Genomic DNA, 14857 nt, shown 5'->3' with positions numbered 1-14857 from the left:
ATGCTGAAATGAAACGCTTAATTAAAGTGCCAAGCGTGTATGTGCCAATTTTCTGGAGGACAGTGCATGCCGGATGATGCATTGAGGTTTAAAGAGGCTTAAAATTTTATCACTTCAATGACGTGTCAAAATTCTCACTTTGTAAAAGTGTTAAAAATGGCGTTACCCTTCTAAAAAGGGCTGGTCCATAGGGAGTAGAGCCACAAATCTCTATAATATTTTAATATCAAGGAAAGCATTCCGAGACTTGCTTAAAGGAATGTTGCAATTTATTGGTTATAATAAATTGTGTCATTTCAAACCTGTATGACTTTCTATGTTCTGTGAAACCCATAAGAAGATATTTTGAGAAATGTCTCAGTGGTTTTGTGTCCATACAATGGAAGTCAATTGGGATCTACGTTGTTTGGTTATCAGCGTTCTTCAAATCTCCTTAAAAGTCTCCTTAATGACCATTTTCAGAGCAGAGTTTGGAAAGTAAGTCATAAACTTTCAAAGCGTCCTTGTTGGACCCCACACTGTGTTTTCGCTGTGGAGCGTGTCCCTCACTATGCTAATTGAACACTTGGATAGTAAGATGTCCTTGTCTATCCAGCCTTTCCTTCACTGCATTACAGGGCTATTTAAACCACCACCCCGTTCTTGCCCCAGTCGCTCTGACCTCATTAAAGAGAATTTAACTGAGCTCAGGGTTAGACAAACATGTCATGTGTCCAGATCCTGCTGAGCTTGTTGTATGATGCACTTTAGTTTGACTCTGAAGAAAAGTTGTGCAGAATAAATCCCAGTTGGTGGCAATAGGCGCATGAAACCGTGAAGAGTGAAATGGAGATGGTGTTCGTTACAAATTTGCACCTGATAACCTACACTTGGCGTCTGCTCGCTCTGCATGTGTAAATGATTTGGGTTGCTTCTATGTCAAAGGGAAGCCATGCGACACGCAACACGCTTTGTATGTTTTGTGCCGTTATGCTGCAGAAATGTTTGTCCCATACAGCCCGGGGGCGGAGGCGGGGGCAACACATGGCTAAAAAAGCAAGCAGTTTTGAAAAGATTCAGCTGGGAGAACATCTAGTGACTAATAAAGTTAATTGATATCAGTTCTGTAACATGAATAGTTATAAAAGGGATGTCTTTGAGAAGCAGAGTCTTTCAGAAGTAAAGATGGGCAGAGGCTCTCCAAACTGTGATGGACTGCGTAAAAAGATTGTGGAATACTTTAAGAACAATGTTCCTCAACGTCTAATTCCAAAGGCTTTGCAAAGCTCATCATCTACAGTGCATAACATCATCAAAAGATTCAAAGAAACTGGAGAAATCTCTATGTGGAAGGGACGAGGCCGGAGGCCTTTATTGGATGCCTGTGGTCTTCGGGCCCTCGGACAACACTGCATCACTCATCAGCATGATTGTGTCAATGACATTACTAAACGGGCCCAGGAATACTTCCAGAAACTACTGTCGGTAAACACAATCCGCCATGCCATCAGCAGATGCCAACTAAAGCTTTATCATGCAAAAAGGAAGCCATATGTGAACATGGTCCAGAAGCGCCGTAATGTCGGCCAAGGCTCATTTAAAATTGACTATTTCAGTGTTCTATGGTCAGACGAGTCCAAATTTGACAGTCTTATTGGAAATTACGGACGCCGTGTCCTCCGGGCTAAAAAGGAGGGAGACCTTCCAGCGTGTTATCAGCGTTCAGTTCAAAAGCCAGCATCTCTAATGGTATGGGGTGCATAAGTGCATACGGTATGGGCAGCTTGCATGTTTTCAAAGGCTCTGTGAATGTTGAAAGGTATATAAAGGTTTTAGAGCAACATATGCTTCCCTCCAAACGACATCTATTTCAGGGAATGCCTTGTATACTTCAGCAGGACAATGCAAAACCACATACTGCAGCTATTACAACAGCATGGATTCGTCGTAGAAGACTCCGGGTACTGAATTGGCCTGGCTGTAGTCCAGATCATTTGCTATGTTATGTTCTATTGTGAATAAAATATTGGCTCATGTGATTTGAAATTCCTTTAGTTTTCATTTTATTCAAATTTAAAACACGTCCCAACTTTTCCGGAATTCGGGTTTGATGTCGTGGAATTACACAAGAGAAGCCACATTAGGTGTGTTTTTTTACTTCTACTGTGCTCAAACGTTTGTTGGTAACTGTCTCTGAGTTTATCTGGGTCACCATCCAATCCCTGTGAATTCACTCAAAAACTATTTGAGGAAAATGGCAAGCAGTCTTTCATGGCTGTTCATCACTAAAATTGCACTGAAAGCAAAGTTATTTTGCTGGGAGTTTTTCCAGCAAGTCATGCCTATATTTATTGCACCATCTGGATACTCTGAACACTTCTCCTGTCTTTCATAGGTCAGATAAAGAAATAGCCCCTCCCAAAACTCACATCATTGGTTAAGCCAAGTTGTTAGGGCTGGTCAACTCTCAAACAAGTTTTGAACCAAAAATTTGATGTTATTTCATAATGATAATGAAGCTACATGCATTAAAAATAGAAACCACTTTGAAAAAAACCCCAGAAAACTGTGTATGCGTTTTGGCTGATGGTTTACAATGGCGTTTTGGGGTCCTGAAAACGCTAACTTTTAAAAAAGGGTCTCAAAGTGCACGTTTTTGAAAACGATGGCTCTGAAGACGTTGTTTTATAATAGCGATGACATTATACGCATCCGTCGTACGTGTTCAGTCTGTAGGCCTGCGCTAGTATTCTCAATAATGGTGGTCTCTATACTGAGTGTGTTTGTACTAGGTGACATCCCAATTAACATTTTTCCATCAAAAGGTAGATTTACTGCGCTACTATGTGGATACACATTATCTACATAGGCCACACGTTTAACACATATATACACCGACAAAGGTCATTAAATGCATTTTTGGCTTAAAACGCGCAGGCACATACTGTTTCTTTACAAACTGACATCCCCATCCACTGGCCTGGCATGTGCAATATAGCGTTTTTACTGGTCCATGTTAATGCAGATCGGTGTCATGTCATACGAATGTGAAATGTTTATAAAACATCAAGTAAACTTTTTCCAGGTTCTACTCCATGGGCTCTATAATTCGCATTATAGAGTGCATTATAAAATATTGAACGAGAAAAATAGTTGCCGTGGCTTTTGTTTTCCGTAAGCCACGGCATGCAATATTCCATGAAAAAAATAGGAATCGTACTAAAAAAAAACTTTAAGCTAATTAATATTGTGATCTTGCAAAACTAAAGCTAAAATTGTCTTAAGTCCTAATAGTTATAAGAGCTATGGGGTCCTAGGGGTGCTCATGTGACTAACCGTCTATCATTTCTATTCTAATTTGTGTCTGTATGTGTTAATTTTAGCCTGCGGTGGTACATTATTGATAAATTGTGTTCACAGAGAGCGTCAGGCCTTTGATCTAAAGGCTCGTACGTTAAGATGGCCATTAACAGACTCCCAACGCCACTAGAGACCCATCAAATATTGAACGCTTGTCTGGACAGGGATCCTCCCCAGAGCTTTGCTTAGTCCCTCAGGGCCAGGAGACCAGAGATGGAAAAAAGAGAAATGAAGGTGTTAAGTCCTGAGAGAGAGAAAGACCACATCACCCCTCCGGAGATAATCAATACCTCCTGTCTCTGCAAACAGCTGTCAACAAACTGACCACTTTCACAGCTCCGCGAGAGAGCCGTGTGCTTCACGGGTGACTGTGCTGTCTGTGTTGGCCCGGGCTTTCCGGCGCTCCTGTGCAAATCTGAGATTTTTGGAGCATGAAGTGCTTTGGCGTGATGGCGCACGTCTGTGGTCGCCCGGCTGAAGATAATGTCTTCTGACCGTCTGCCAAAAAAGAGCACGGGACGAAGGGTGAGATGTGCAGAGAGGGGCCTGGGCAGCATATCATCCTCGACTGGAGCTCTTTTTAATTTCCAAAAATGTATGCATATACACACGGTCAAACGCACATGCAGCCAAGAAAGTGCATAGCCTCCGGATGCACTGATGACATGCCCATATGTCCAAGAAACCTCTCTGATGTCCAGTGCTCACCTTGGATTAAAACTGCTTTATTAATGGACGAACCAATGTTGATTTAAAGGCATATTAGCATTTGCGATGAAATCACTGGAAGTCACTTCCTCTTGGGACATTCCTTGTTTTTAAGCAGTGGCTCACTCGTGTGTTGTGATTGCTGGGAATTAATTAACATGCTTTTTGCAAATATATGTTTAGATCTTTTAGATTTGCCAAATATGATGTTGCTGTGGAATTTGATAAATGTTTAACTGTTTACCTTTGCTTGGCAATGTTGCCTCCGTTTGCATGTACGTACGGAAATGTGCGTTTTATGTGTCTAATACATGCACGGGCAACTTATAACACACCAAAGACACAGAAAAACACGTATTCGCGTCATATGACCCCATTAATAATAAGTTGGCTTTAAATTTGTTTGTAAACGTCCGATTATTTGAAAAAAGCAATACTGAAGCCCTCTAAACCTGATGTCCCTAGCGCGAAACCACATTGCACGAATAAGATCGTACGAATTCATACGAACAGACCACCTCGCAAAATAGTTACGAATGATTGTGAAATTGCGCTGTAATAGCATCAATATGTGCACTCGCTACCAACTGGACAGGGTGGGAGTTACATTTACAATTTACAATAAATCATCCTCAGTGTACTATGCCAAAAGAGAAGACGGCCTTTAGATATTACCACCAAATGTCTAGACGAAATAAATTGGAGAAAGCTTTGGTAGACACGTAGTTCCCACATCCTGTCACCGCGCATTTGCATTTTTATTTGTAAGTTTAACTAAATTAATCGATCAAGAGAATGTATCGAATTGCTGCGTTCAAGAATCAACTTAGTTTCTATGGACATGGATTAAAAAACAGAAAATGCGACGATTATTAACACAGTTATATTATACATCTACTGTATAAAATCATGAGAATGGCTAAGCATTGAAAATTTGGTTAAAGTACAATTTGACGAAACATTTTTGCTTTTTGTTGTGAACCAGTCGAGTATTTGAAGAATTCCTACTAAAACAAAGTATGTATATTTAACCGTCACTCGTGTCGCCTCGATAACTCTGATTAAAAAAATACGCCTTCCAGTTACATTGTTGCTGCATTTGATGGTCAATTCAAACAGAGCCATATACAATTATTGACACCCCTACGCCCACCTTACCAACACATTTTAACTGAACATTTTCTAGAGTCTGCCCTTCTTCTGTAACCTGACTTAATGTGTGCTTCAGTCTGAGCTGTAATAGAGCATCCAGTGTATAATGTGGCAGTGTTAGTGCACGAGAAAGGAGGGGCAGGCCCGTGGGCGGGCCCTTCGCTCCGATTGGCTGAGACGGTCACACAGAGGGCCGGCTTAGCCGAGGTGGGGGAGGTGCTTTGCTCGCTCTGTACCTTTCAGCTGCAGATCGGAGCGCAACGTCGAGTGATAAACACTGATCACAAGCTCCGAGACGCGCGGAAGATGGAATAGAACAGCGACTGTGTCTGTGCAAAGCTGTTTAAAGATGCCTGCCGCCCGTCTCTTCTCCTAGAAGTGCACCGCGGGGTAAGATCTCGATGCAAACTGCTCCTTTCTCTCTCTTTAAGGAACCTCTGATCCTCGGAGGCATGGACTACATATTACCCCAACCTTCCCGGGACTCCATCTCTGAGATTTGGAGCATCTTCTTTTAGCCCGTGTCTATGAATAAGGGATATCGGTGTCTTTGACTCCATCACCATTGAAAGGTTTCGACCGTCTCTTTGCGACCATGCACTCAAACCATCGGTCGGGCACACCTGTCTCTCAAATTCACTCACTCGTGTGGATGTAAGCAGAAGTCCGGGATTTTAAGCCCCCTTGTCATCCGTCCAGCATGGATAACGGGATTTCTGTATGCGTGCTTTTACGTTTAACCTGCCTGCGCGAGACAAGGTGAAAGGGGTGAGAACTTTTGCTTATGTCTTTCTTTAAGTGCGCTGTTTTGTTTTATTGAAATGTCACAAAATATAACTGTGACCTTTCTGTGGAAAGCGTTTGTTCTACAGTAGAGCCAAAAACAACAGTTTTCATATACAGTGTTGGCTATTATTACACATATTATATATACTGTGTCATAAATAGTCTCAAACGAAGATTTGATGTCTAAAATAATAATAATAATAAACAATTTATAAATATATGCTATCAGAGTTGTTACGATGACGTTAATTGAGAAACTAAATATTCAGTGTTTAAAACATCCCATAGCAGGAGCATTACAATGAAAAGGTTGCCAGGTACAGCACCAAACATAATTCTACATTTATTATTTGCCACCCATACATATTTGAAAGTGTCCTTATGTAACGTCGCATCTTAGGCACTGATTTATTGACCCCTTACCAGTGTGCAACATAACACACTTCATACACTACGCAGCGCACGGTTGTTATTAAAACGACACACTTTGTGTTTACCTAATAAATCACATATTTGGCAACACCGTGGTGGTTCTACGTGTGCTTTAACTACTGAGACTGGGTGTGTGTGTGTGTGTGTGTGATACTGGAAAGGTTACTGCTAATTAAACCACATTTCTCTCCACCGAAGCACAAATATAGAGCTCCCCGTGTGCTTCTCCAACAGCTGTTGGTCTCTCAACACACTTCAGCGTGCGGCCACACATCTGGAGCTCAGCGTTTAGTGATCTCACACTCACAGCAGAGTAATGTCCCTGTTTCACTTCACACGAGCCGAGCAATCTTCAATCAGTGTGTGTGTGTGTGTGTGTTTGGGTGTTATGTGTATGTGCTCGGGGGAGTGATTGTTGAAAATTGTGTACGTTTGGAATGGTTGTGTCTTCCTTCGCTTAGTGACAATAAGCTGGAGGGTCTATTAATACAGCTTTTCCCAGATTCATGATGGCTTTCTATTTCATCTTACGCAAAGATTTCAATGTTATTCTATAGCAGAGATACTGTAGATTTGGTCAAATTACAGTTAATCTGCAGTAAATAGAGAAATGTACAGTATGAGCGATGAAGCGTATGCAAAAAGGATGCCAAAAAAAAAGAAAATATGAACGTATTATGCAAAATTACAGCCAATAGTATATCATGATATGCGGTGGATTTAATATACAGTGCTTGGAATAGAGTTAAGAAAAAAATATAATATATGTAATGTAGTTAATAGGTTAAGTTAATAATAAATCGCAAAGCGGTCTTGTATCGCACTGAAGGGACTTATTTCGTTATAACACGCTGTACACGTTATACTGCTTATTACACGTCTACTTGCCACATGAGAACAAAACTAGAAATATTTTTTTAGCTCATTTTTACTGAATGCAAATGTCACGAACAGGCAATTTCTAAATATAGTGCCATATATGTTATTACAAGATATACTGCATTTGTCATAGAAATCCGTCAAAATGATTTTTATATAAAGATTAAAGAACCTGAAAATGTCGTGACTGGTCAATCAGAATCAAGCATTCCAACAAGCCGTGTAACAATGATGACTGATGATGAAACCATTCTCCTATATAGGCATATTTTCCCCCAAAAGTATAAACATCAAATCATTGCCGGTGTGTGTCTTGAGATCCGTTTCAGGGATCATCGATACAGTAAGATTGTCACTAGTCTGGGGTGGGACTTTCTTTTTTTTGACCAAAGGCAGCCAATGTGAATGTTTGGAGAGGTCTTTATTTTTACAGTTTTGTTCCAAAGTGGTAATAGTGCAAGAATGACTTCACTTAGAACGTAATGTCAGCTCAATAAACCTTCTCACCATCGCTGTATATGTTAATCTGTTCTCCTCATTTGCTCACGTTTCGGTTGGCATCGCAGGACATTTACATTCATTTTACAGGCTGATGGAACACCAGAGAGCCGCGTGTTGACAATACCGGTCGAAACGTCCTCATTCTCTGAAGTCGTTGACACCTCGGGTTGTGAACGAGCTCTGTTTGTGAATGTGGTGCTGGTCACCAACTGTGTACACACACATGGCTAAAGCTTGGCTTAGGGTGATTACATGCCTACACTGAAACACACATATGACAGATGGCCTTTCTTGAGAAAAAGACATTGTTTCTTTAACCCCTTTGTCCTGTGTAGTATCAACAGCGTTGTTTAAAAAAATAAAACCGAGTCCATGCGCCAAAAGGACAGTTTGGTTATATTAGTTATTATGACATTGACCCACAACCACCTGTTTATACTTTCGAGTTGTATATGTGTCTGACTCAAATCACTTTTATTACATTTATTATGTTCATTAAATGTCTTTAATCTGTTTAGACACAGGGATGTAACTAAAATTGGCAAAAAATTTGAGTTCTTAATAAAATATGTATAAATAGCTATAGAAAGTCTATGACCTGCCCTACTTATGTTGCTAAAACCTTATTTTCCTATCATGATGTATCTAGTGTTACAATATAACCAGCAAAACATGTATATACTGTATGTATATGTTCATATGTATACATAGAAATGAAATTAGATTTTCTTTGGATAGGGATTTTATTTTGCGTTAGTTAGTTGATGTTTATGCACATCTTCAATATACTGCTATTGTGAATAACCGTAATATTAGAAAACATTATTATCAATATAATGTTAATTCTGGTAAGATTTTCAATAATTCAGCAGCCAAAAAACTGTTCAAACTGACCGTTTTATCCTTAAACTCAAAATTAAGTGTAATTTGTTGACCACAGAGACAAAGTAAACTAATTTAAAGATGAATTCGACGGATATTGCAGCATTGTTTGTTTCTTAAAATAACATTTAAATAGATATTGTGATCAAATCATTACTTACTGAATTATGTTGGCCACGATAACCGTAAAGGAAAATATTGATATTGTGACAGTCCTGGCTGTTTTTTATAATTTCCCCATCATGACTGCATTAGTACACGTACACCACATTGTGTACATTACGCTCCAGATATGAGTCACGGCAGAACTGTGGGCGTGTTGGCGGATGAAACTTGGTCACACACAACAATAAATGTATCAAATTCTGACCCTCGCAGCAACATCTCGTCTTAATGGAAAACCTTGCCACAGGTCTCACTAGAGGCCTCTCTTTCCTGTGAGATGTGTTATGCAACAGAGGAGTCCAGACTGCTGTTTTTAGCACAGAGGTCGGTTACAGCAGAGCTTTTGAAGGGGTTGTAAAGGCCAGAGGTTTAGGAGCTGTAACACATAATCCCACATTCACATCTGTTGAATCGTGAAAATAAAACCGAAGGTGTATATAAGGAATAGTTATACAACTAAGTGGCCCTGAATCAGAATTGATTTGAATGCTAGAGTGGCATCACAAAAGCAGTTTTTAATATATTTTCTGCATTTACATAACCGTATCGAGGGAATTCATGATATTTTACTGCATTACATTTATGCATTTGCCGCAGTGTTTCATCCGAAGTGACTTTCAGTGCATATCATATATAATATGTACAGCAGTGGTCAAACGTGATGTTCATGTGTTCAATTGACACGTCTTTTTTCAAATCTGTTATAAAAGATGTACTAAAGATGTACTTTGTTGTATGCACCTTGCGTTGTTGTGCTTGGAGTGAAGTTGAAGTGAAGCTCAGCTTTGAGAAAAGTTTATTTAGTATTGCCAAAAATGACATAAAACGCAAATCTTTTTGATTCAAAGGCCAAAAGACTCGAAATGCTGTAGTTTGATTTGCTAATTCATTTTGTCCAATAAATACTTTAAACGGTTTTGTTCCATACACCTCATATTTAGTTTCAGTCGAATCTGAGGGGTCATGAAAAGCAGCTATTGTACAATTTTGCCCCCTGGACATTACTTCAGTCCATTACTGTGTATGAGAGTGTTCAAATGGAACCCATGACCTTGGTGTTGCTTTTCTGTCCTTACATGTTTTTCATAGGTATTTTTTGATGTAGGCTGAAAGATAACAGGGGTGGAATGGGGTCGTATCGAATGTTCAGACTGAACCTGTATAAACACAGGAACGCTATATACCATGCCCGTTTTGTTCCTGGAAGTTCACATCCTTGCACATTTCATTAGATATGTCAGTGTTGCAACATTGCACACTCTGAGACTATGGGTGGTCTGGAAAACGAGGAAATGGGGTCTCCACATTAAAAACTGATATTCGCCTAAACATTAAAAATTCAACCATCAACTGCCTTTGTTTCCTCACTGAACAAGAAAACAACATGAAGCTTTGACAGTTACCCTGTCAGAACATCATGTCCTTGGCTTTGCTTTCATCTAACATTGATGCAACCTCGTCTTCACTTCATGTTCCGCCGTTGATTTCATACATCAATGCTGTAGAAACGATCAGAGAAGCTTGTCGTGACTTTTGCCCATCGGCCCTCACTGATTCACTGGATATGTTTATATGCAAGCACACAATCAGTTTGCAATGGAATTGACGGCTCAATCGGACTGAAACGCCTTCATGTAAACTTAATCGATCCAGTCATAAGATTTCAAAATACTTTGTTTAGAGCAACGTCATTACGGCCTTAAAGGGATAGTTCACCCAAAAATTAACCTCCTGTCATCATTTACTCATGTCATTTCAAACCTGTGTGGCTTCCTTTCTTCTTCAAAACACAAAAGAAGATATTTTTAAGAATGTTGATAACCGAACATCGGTGGCAGCCATTGACTTCTATTGTATGGACACAAAACTAATGCGAGTGAATGGCTGCCATCGCTGTTTCGGTCAACAGCCTTTTTCAAATGATCTTCCTTTGCATTCTACAAACAGATTTGACATGACAAGAAGGTGAGTAAATTATGACATCATTTTCATGTTTGGGTGAACTACCACTTTAAATATTGGTAATCACGCAATTACATGTTTTATAAAATTGAAAGACAAAAGCAAATAAGAACGTTGTGACTGAAAACACCTTAAGAACAATTCTCTGCCGTCAATCTTGACTTTGTACTGTACGTTCATCCAGAGAATGAACTCAACAATTGATGTGCGCGGTGTGCCAAGTCTGCAGTTTACAGCTAGTTTTCAATGACCGCTGGATTAGTTTTTTTAAGCAGATCTGGCAACCCTGGCAGTCTGTAAACAAATATTTGAATTGAATTGCAGGGTATGAAAAGCTTTTGGTTTCCATTGTTTGAAAAAGAGAGACTAATATGTTAATCCCTGCTTGGTTAGCTTTAGAAACATAATTTTTGCAGCCTAAAAACATAACAGGTACTATTTACCGGTGGAGTGCTTAAAACCATTTGACCTAAATTAAATACAGCCGGCCAACCAGATTAGGACCTGATATTTTTAGTTAGATTATATGTCGTCTAAGGGGACTAGTGCCCTGCAGCTCGGTGTGTGGACCTCATGCAAACCTCATGCGAGCCACAAAATAAATGAGAAATATTCCCCTCTATTGTCCATAACCTCTCAACAGTCGTTTCTCTCCCGTCATGAGGCAACAAATGAGGACATAAAAGTCGAGCTTTGCTTTAAACAAAAGCCCCCCGTGACCCTTCTCATCAATCCCATCATGGCTTCCTGTTTTCTGTGACCCAGGGTCACAAGAGCTAATATGAAAATTAGAGGGCTGATGGCAAAGGTCACCGGTATTTTATTAAATTTGTTGGATTTGAGGGCCAAAGGTCATTTTTGGGAAAACACCAGTGTCCGTTCAATTGTGTGGTGTGGACCAGTTGTGATGACCCTTTAGCTAAATGTGCGTCCACATTCGCAGCCCCCTCAGACATGTTAAGATCCATTGTGTCAGTTTTAGAGAGGACTGATAACAATCTTGTGCTGTTTGTTGTAGGAGGTGGTGAGAAATGCGCCTCATCGTAGGTTTGACCAAGCGGGTGGTTTTCAAACAGGTCCTTTAGCGCTGAAATCTGCTGCATAATACATATTATTAGCTTACATCCACTTCATTAAATGTTTTGCAAGACTAGTTGCGTGTGATGAAGAGCCCCCAAGCTCTTTTTCCATCTGGGTACAATCACAGGTCTGCAATCGAAATGTTTCATCCCCCACAATGCACCAAATTGCAGCTATTTTAAGTCACATTCATTGGCTTTCTCCACATGTAAAGAGAGATGAATGAGAATAGACAATATGTGTGTCCCGGGGGATGAGGAGCGGGGCTCGGCCCCTACCGTGAGCACTCAAAGGACACCACAGAGGGTTCTCTACAAACCTCAATGCCCGAATTTCTTAGCACAGGGTGATCTCCCATGATTCTTTGGGAAAGCATTTGCTCCGCTTATTGTGATCTGGTGTTGGTGTTTTTTTTAAGGTACTACATTTCTTTTTGACCTTTATTGATAATCTACTCGCACATAAGTGATCATGTTTCTCCGGGATGGGTTGTCAGACATCGCTGGTTTGTTACCCACAGTCTCCAGTGGTATTAGGCATGCCAGCCTGACCTCAAACCACGCCACTTCTACGCCACTTCTCCTGCCTGGAGACAGATCACGCCGGGCCAAATCCCTGGAAGTGTGGGATTTACTGCTGACTAAGGACTCGGCTGACAGGCTGAGAGAGTGAAGAAAGTATGGGAGAAAAGGGGAGGTATTGTTAAATATGAAATATTCAGTGCGGTCGGTTGCTTTGCTGATGCCACGTTGCCTGTGTGGGTGTGACACTGAGAGAAGAGAGCGTGAGACTCATCGCATATTCACTCGGTTAGAATGGTCATGCAAGCATAATATGGCCAAGTAACGTGTTCACCCGGGCTGTGTTTGTCTTTATAATTATGTTTATATGTGCATTAGCAGCGCTTTTCTATTAATAGAACATTACCTGCAAATTCGTAGTGTTGCTGTTATCCCTGAGGTGTGTAATGTGTGTTGAAAGACGTGCTGTTATTTAGAGCCATGGCTGCTGTATGTCTTTACACCTATTACTTAGATTTAAGATTTTTAGATGTGCAGTGGAAGATGTATTTGAATATGAAGCAAGTGTATTTTACTGCCTACTAATACGACAGTGGTATGCTAAACAGTATGCACTATGCAAATGAAAATACTAAATGCATTGAACATAAATACTTTAAACAGTGGATGCTTGTCAGCAAATTGACCTCATTCACATGCTAATTTAGTATTTTTCACATTTCATTTGGTGTAAAATAGTTTTGGCAGTCCAATCAAATAAAGAGTCTAGAAAGGAGTGAAATTTCCCATCCATTCGGCACATTGGTAATGTCAAGTAGAGAGTATTGCATTGTTGAATATAGATTTCTCTGCAGTGCACTCTGTTTTATGCACCACGTTTTGGCAAATGTAGTAGATAATTTGAACGTTTCACGGCTCCGTTCCAAAACCTAGTGGGCTGCCTACTGCCTCAAATAGGCATCTGCCTAACTGAAACGACCCATTTGAAATTCTCTACATAGGCAGCAATAGCGTGCGGCAACATTCATGCACTTGGTAGACACTTTTACCAGCATTGTACAGGCTTTACATTTTATGAGTAGGTGCATTCTATATCATATTTTTTGATGCCTTTGTTTCCCTTACGTTCAATCAGATTAGCTTTACAAGTAGTTTTAGTTTACTGTTATACACTTTTAAATGTCTTTACATTACTTCAACTCATTTAAATAGGTTAAGCAATTCAACTTTACATCAAAGACTTAAATCAGCACAATTTGTTTTATAGTGTGCATCACAGTTAAGCACAATACTGTATATGCACACGGGGCGATGATATACTTCCGCTTAATTTGACGTGTTTGGATAATTTGGCTCGTTGACTGTAATCCTATGTGCATCTTGAAGCGACAGGATTGTTCCCTATAGACGCTATGTGTGCCAGATGTAAAAGAACTGGCTGAGATTTTAGTGGAAGTGCATTATCGCTCTGTGTACATATACCCCATTGAATTCAGTGAAGTTTGGGCAAAGATACAAATATAGAGAATGTGAAGCTAAGTCACGCCGTTTTAAATGTTGCGCCATCTTGGGAGGATCGCTGCTAGTGTGTTCAAATCAGTGTTTTGTTTTTCTTGTTCGATTAGGAAATATAAATCTGGTAGGTCGGCCTTGCTTTAGCAATAGCTTTAAGCAGAGTAGTTCAGGAAATGCTCCTGATTCTTTCACTTTCTATTTCTCCATATATCAGACAAAACAAGTAACGGTACATATCAAAACAATGATCTAAACCTCCCAAAATGGCGGTGCAACTGCAACATAGGTCGTGACATCAGCTTCACATTCTCTATTGAACAAGATGCATCACTACCATTGGGGGGAACCAAACGCTCAATATGGCCGCCATAGCGAAGCTTTGTGCATGCGTAGTATCTAAAGAAACATGAAAAATTATGTTTTTAAGTGCAATTTTATCATAGGAAACAAAAACATTATTGTGCAGTTTACGTTTTAAATGTTGTTTTTAAATATGTAGTATTATTTGGATTTTAGCCGGCTATTGTAGAAAAATCAGTATTCCAATTCACGTCTTGTTTGAATGAAGTAATAACTACCCTTACTGCCCAGAGGCGTGTTGCAAAGATGACCGCAGAGTGACACGACTTCCGTAAATGGATTTTGTTTAGGAATAATAATAATACACGTGATAATAAAATACATAGCATGCATGATTATTGTGCAAAATAGTATGTTTGAATACATTTTTATCCAGGATACATAGGAATTATATTTATAATGAGCATTTTGTTCTCTAGCTCTACCACCTTGGAAAGATTTCAGAGCTCATTGATATAAATATTGAATTGTCTGTTTTTTTCTTTGCTGGAGGAGGGGCTTTTGAATTTTTTTTAGTATACAGTGGGGAGGTTTGGAAAAAGTTTGAGAACCCCTGACGTAGATGTTGCTGCCTT

General features: G+C 39.8%; 1 protein-coding gene across 1 annotated transcript in view; it reads left to right on the top strand.

The window, feature by feature from the left end:
* The first annotated feature begins 5426 nt into the window (after positions 1–5426).
* large2 (LARGE xylosyl- and glucuronyltransferase 2) overlaps positions 5427–14857 on the top strand; it is a 48476-nt gene continuing 39045 nt past the window's right edge. The window contains exon 1 of the mRNA XM_079465480.1: positions 5427–5967. The gene's annotated coding sequence lies outside the window, so the exon portion shown is untranslated. The remainder of the gene's footprint in view (positions 5968–14857) is intronic.

Source organism: Barbatula barbatula (genome assembly GCF_947034865.1).
Source record: "Barbatula barbatula genome assembly, chromosome: 10".
Taxonomy (NCBI): domain Eukaryota; kingdom Metazoa; phylum Chordata; class Actinopteri; order Cypriniformes; family Nemacheilidae; genus Barbatula; species Barbatula barbatula.
The sequence above is the reverse complement of the archived record's forward strand: the minus strand, read 5'-3'. Positions and strand labels throughout refer to the sequence as shown.